The sequence below is a fragment of the Octopus bimaculoides genome, chromosome 3 (genome assembly GCF_001194135.2).
Source record: "Octopus bimaculoides isolate UCB-OBI-ISO-001 chromosome 3, ASM119413v2, whole genome shotgun sequence".
Classification (NCBI taxonomy): Eukaryota; Metazoa; Mollusca; class Cephalopoda; order Octopoda; family Octopodidae; genus Octopus; species Octopus bimaculoides.
In genome coordinates this window covers 51,860,289-51,866,943 of record NC_068983.1, presented here as the reverse complement: position 1 = coordinate 51,866,943, position 6,655 = coordinate 51,860,289, and positions in this window count along the sequence as shown.

Genomic DNA, 6,655 nt, shown 5'->3' with positions numbered 1-6,655 from the left:
ATATATATATATATATATATACATACATATATATATTATGTGTGGTGGCCATTTTTTCCGCCAAATAAACACATGCACTATATATTCGTTCTTCACTTCAGAGTTATTATTGTTCTTATTTTTGTCCTTTATCTGGAAATCTTTCGTCACATCCATTGATTTCTTCTGTACTCTCCATCCCACGTGTCATCTTTTATTTTTGTTCCATCCTGTCTTTCTATGGTGTGTAGTGTATCCTTACCTGCGCATTCTAGATTAAAAGCAGTTCCACTATATTAAATATTATCAAATACAGATATTATTAAAAACTAGTGTATACGCTTTGTGTAATCTCCAGTGGATGCAATGGCGTATCGGTGAATATAACACTCATGTCGCCGGTGGCTACGCCATTGCAGCCACCTGGAAATACACAAAACATGTAAATTAAAATAAATACATAAACTTAAAACAGAAGAACAAAAACAGATTTCGAAACTCTTTTACTTTTAGAAATAAACTAGGAGAAAAAAAAAAGAAATAAAGATGGTAATATCATAAAAAAATGAACAGACACGATAGCCATTGTTTAGTGCTGACTGCAGGACTGTGTTATTGTTTATTCCTCTATCACCAGAACAGTTCATTGTCATGTCACTGCAGTCACAGCATCAACCACTAAAGCTATCGAACGTTATACTTCATCATCATCTTCGTCGTCGTCATTATTATTACTGTTGTTCGCTTCATCGTCTTCATCAACACCGCACTACAAAGATTACCACTATCGTGAAGAGCAGCGTGAACAGCACCATCGTAGTCGTCGTCATCTACTACTACTACTACTACTACTACTACTACTACTACTACTACTACTACTACTACTACTACTACTGCCATCTCTACCAGAAAGAAGTAATCACTGTTTCTCCTTTCATTCACAATTTTTGTCTAACAACACCTCTACAAACATCAGTCTCACTTAATTAAATTAGAACAAAAACCATCACGCCACGCCAACCAACAATGTTTCCACGTCAATGAGAATACTGCACAAATAAATCAACTTAGAATTTGCTCTAAAGACTCAGTTATTTCATAATCTGCCCACACGTATAAAACGGATCCCCAAATCTCCTACTAGTCCTTACGTGATACTTCCGCAAAGGCAACCCCCGCGAAACTAAGTATCTAATCCAGCGCATATTCTTCGCCATCCTCCAGCGTAAGGTTTCTTTTTTCCTTTTGTGTGTTGAGACCCTGGGGTGGTGTGAATTACAGGAAATCGTACGTTCTACTCCTTAATATTAATTTATTCTATTCATGACTATCCTTTAAAAATTGTTAAAAATGTTAAGCTATTTTTTTCTCACAAATCAGAAGACCCAAATGAATCCTATGATGATGAAAGCTGCCTTATGTTTCAATTTAATCTCAGTAGCACAGTCTCCAGGCTGCATCCATTCTTTTACAAAAGAACTTTCGAGCTATACTAAATCTGTAAATATGAAGAGAAGTATTCTCGCTATAATATGCTATCAATCGTTATTGTTACTCCAGTGAACAAACTTCAGTTTTCTCCTGCCTTTAAACAACTAGAGGTGCAATTTTTTCAGGGAGTTAAAAAAAAATAAAAGGGATCTTAGTATCCATTGTCATTCTAAAGATTCAAGGCACCACGGTGTCTATCCATGCGCAATGTGAGTGCAAGTTCTAAGGCTACCGATCTTCCAGGAATCAGACACAAGGTTAAGGAATATACCACTAGCCAATACTATTCTGCGCACACAGATAGTATTCTTTCACGAACAGGTTTAACAATATCAAACCTGATCACTAATATTAGTTTCAAATTCTGAGACGAGGCCAGAATTTCGGTGGAATGGGAAAGTCGATTAAATCGACCTCAATGCTCAGCTAATACTTATTTCATCAAGACCGTACGACGAAAGCAAAGTCAACCTCGGCTGAATTTGAACTCAGAATATTAAGATAAACGGAATGCTACTAAGCATTTTGTCCGGCATGCTAGTGATTCTGCCAGCTCACCGATTTGTACTCGATCGTTAATTTTATCACGCAGACATAACTCCTATCGTATTTTTTCTTCAGTTCTAGTACTCATGTAATAGGTTACTCCTTTCTGTGGCGTGTAAGTGAACGAGATCACATCCCGCCTGGAATGAACGCAGGTCCATAGCAGGGTCTTAGGCGAACTGTAATGGTTTTGTTTTTTTCGGAAACGGGGCACAAATGAAACCCATTAGTTGACCGATACTTTATTTTATTAAACTCGAAGGTATGAACTACAAAGTTGAGCTTCATATGATTGGAACTTACAATGTAAAAGCCGAAATATATGACATTAAACATTGTTTTCCGTCATGCTAGCTAGCCACTTGGGACTATCGTAATACTCCTCCATATTTCAGCATGTTAAGCTGGGTTTTTTTTCACAAATCAGAAAACCCAAATTAATCTCGCAAGAGTGAAAGCTGACATATCTTGCAATTTAATCTCAATAGCACAGACTCCTGGATGCATCAATTCTTTTACAAAAGAACTCCTTTAGTTCTCCTTTCTGGCAATACTAAATCTGTAAATACGAAGTGAAGTATCCTCGCTATAAATTGCTATCAATCTTTACTGTTACTTCAGTGAACAAATCTCAGTTTAGTGCTGCTTTAAGTAACAAGGGGTGCAATTTCAGGGAGTCAAAACAATACAAGAGATTTTAGTATCCATTGTCATACTAAAGATTCAAGGCACCACGGTCTCTATCCAATAATGGAAGATTCCGTAACTGGAGTGTTGGATTGCCGAATCATCACATCAAATCACTTTATTCATTGTGAACCCGACCCAACTGAGCAACTTACAATTAGACGCTTACTCGAAAGTTGAAATTAACAAGGAAATGCATTATCATCACGGTTAGCCACAGCACTAGAATATCTGAGATTAGGTCACTACACATTAGAAAAATATAAACATACGGAATTTAATTTCGGCCGTCTACCTCGATTGATCAGAGGCTATGACATTAAATTATATATAATTGAGATATAATTAATTTAACAATAATCTTTTGACTTGAACTCCTGTCTAATAAAAGCAAAGAATTATCCTGGTTATAAAGGGAGAGAGAGAGGGGGAGGGATACGGAGAAAGAGAGAGAAAGAGAGAGAGAGAGAGAAAGAGAGAAAGAGAGGGAGAAAAAAGAAAGAAAAGTCTGATTAAACTTGACATAGGTGTTTTTTTGTCATTGTGTTGCTATTAGTACTTTGCAATGCCATAATAAATGACTTAATAATTAGTGCGGCTTCCGTGTTGTTATTGGTTCATTAGTATCAGAGCTATATAACATCGAGGATATATCTGTTGAAAATTGACCAGCGTGCATACTTATATGATACTCAATACTTTAAATAATATATGTGTGTGTGAGTATGTATATCGTATGTATACTTATACGTCTGTGTGAGGGCGTATCTGTGTGTGTATGCATGTATGTGTGTATGTGTGTGTCTATGTAGTGACCTAAAATATGATTCTGCTCAACCATTGATTTTTTTTTTTTAGTTATTTTCTAATTAGACACACTTTTCTCTACAGGTACCTAAATGAATTTCTTTTCACAAACATAAAGCTCTAATTTGATAAAACGCAATAATGAACGCAATGAAACAATGGCATGGACGAATTTGCACGGCAGAATTTTCGGTCTAAACAATCAAACGGTAAATAACATAATTGAGATGAAGACTAAAAGAATGCACTGCCGAGCAAGGAAAAGATCTGGAAGTGTGCAGAAAGTTTTTGGCAGGGCAAAGAGGGCTGTGATATGGGAAGTTGTTAAACATTGATGTTAAACAGTTTGAGAGGCTAGACATTATGTGGATATGGATATATATGGAATAAGAAAAGTTTTAAAATATATTGGATATGAACAAAGAACCCAATAAATTAAAATGATATTAGAACCAGAATTTGGACTGAATTTGAAAATTCTACAAGAAAAATGAGTTTTGTTTGACAATAATATATCGTAGCGAAAACGATTATATTTCCCTTGCCATTGTAAGGCAAATATATTCGCGACACAGCTAGATTTGAAGTAGTGAGCGGGATTGCTTGCGAGGTAAAGTTAAACAAGATAGAATTGGCATTCGGATAAGAGTCGTGAGGAAGGGCAGATCCGAGCATGCTTGTGTTGGAAATCATTTAAATGCCACAACATGCCTTCAAATACACGGAACTGCCTTCTCCCATCCATTCTAATATAAAAATCGATGAGATGATGCCTTTTTAATAATATAGAGAAAAATATCATCCGTTCAAGGTGTTAAAACATTAAAATCCAATTTCTGAAAGGCGTTGGACCAAAGCTGGGTCTTAGTTCGATAGAATACGAACAGGTACAACTTGACAGTAGCTTTCAGTAAGATTACAGGGCGGGAAGTAACGTAAACCGACGGATTGATAAACATGTATGAATTTCAAATTGGTAATTTAATTAAAAGCATATCTGGTCAGATGAAAGAAGAAATATTATACACTCGGTGGACTACGAAAATATTCAGACAAATTTTCACAAGTAATAGAGACTAAGGAGTTGATAAACATTTATGAATTCACAAGTCTCAGTGAAATTATTCCAAGTTAAATTAGTTTGGTGCTTTATTATCCCGCCCATAAACATATTGCAGTCCACTGTATAGTAATAGAAATGTTGATTTCAAAGCTAGAAGCCCCTACAAGATAAGAAGACTTACTACGGAATTAGACATTAGCAGCGTGAAGATATCTCGTAGCTTAGTGGTTAGGGGTATTCAGCTAACGATTGTGAGTTCAATTCTCGGTGACGCATGGCATCCTTGCGCAAGAAATGTTATCTTTCGTTGCTCCAGTCCACTCAGTTAGCAAAAATGAGCTGAACGTGAGTTGTACAAATAAATATTCCTGAGAACTGCGTAAATGGTACGCGTGACACAGGAGTGTTCAGCCACTTGCACGTTAATTTCACGAGCAGGCTGTTCCGTTCATTGGATCAACTAGAACCCCGGTCGTCCTAAACGATGGAGTGCTAGACATTGATAATAATATCATGTCTTATATCGAGCATATATAATATGATATAACTGTCTCATGTTTCATTCTAAACGACACAATAGTGAGATATTTTATTTATTTTACAAATTTTTACAGAGGTGTGTTTCAAAATATATGTAATATAAAGAAAAAATGTGCGTGTCAACGAAATTATAGAATATACAAAATGTATTATTTTATATTTCTACTCTTTAGAATTGCTAAGTACTCAATATGTAGTCACATTTTTACAAGTAAAAGCGAAGCATATGGACATTTCTTATGAAATATTTTATGTTACACACACACAGATACACAAACACTCACATATAGTGAGGGCTTCTTCCAGTTTCCTTCAACCAGATCCACCGACAAGGATTTAGACGATTCGGAGCTATAGTAGAAGACACTCGTCCAAGTTGCCACTTAATGGAACTGAACCGAGACCCATGTGGTTAAGAAAAAAACATATTACCACACGGCTACGTCTGAACCTATGTATCTATAAAATTCACTCATCAGTTTATAAAATTCGAAATTGTTAAGTGTAATTTACTATGTGGCAACAAGAAAACATAAATATCATTTACTCGTTTATTTATGCCACAAAAAAAGATATTAGCGCCTAGGAACTGACAACCACATCAGTTATTACCGCAGAAGAGAACCTAACATATTTCTAATAATATCACTGGATGTAAACAAAACCATGATCGAATAATTGCTGTTAATAAATGTTAAGTTAAAACACACACACACAAATACACACACGCACGCAGGCACACACATACAGAGGTACACAAAGGTACACACACAAACACTCACACACACACATACAAATACATACACACACAGATACACACACACACACACGGACACACACACACACACACACACACACACACACACACCCACACACACACACACACACACACATATATATATATATATATATATATATATATATACAAAACACACGCACAAACACAGATACACACACACTCACAAGCAGGCACACACATGCACACACAAACAAAAACACGCACACATACACACATAGACACACACAATACACAAACACACGTATAATGGATGCTATTCAGCAAATTTCAAATAAAACGAGACTTAAAATCTAATGTTTCGAAAATAGATAGAAACTAGCTAAATATTTCCTGCAAAATTGCAATTAGAATTGATTTTTCTGAAAATTATTTTCGTAAATAATCGCATTCTAAATAGTTCCAGTTTTGAATATAGTATTCAAATCATTTCTTGTAATTCCAAATATAAGTTGATAATTTACTTAAAGCAATGGCTTTTTACGAAGGAAATGAGTTTAATTCATGATACTCTCATGGACACTTACAGAGTCGTATCTACCGCTATTGACTTTATGCAATATGTATGTATGTATGAATGTAAGTATGTATGTATGTATATATGTATATACGCGCATATACAAATATATATTTATATATATGCAATGTTTTCATCGTTATGTAGTGGTGAGAAATAAACGAACATTAGGTAAGTTAAATACCAGCGTATTTCTTCTGACAAATGCATACGTACATCATATATATAT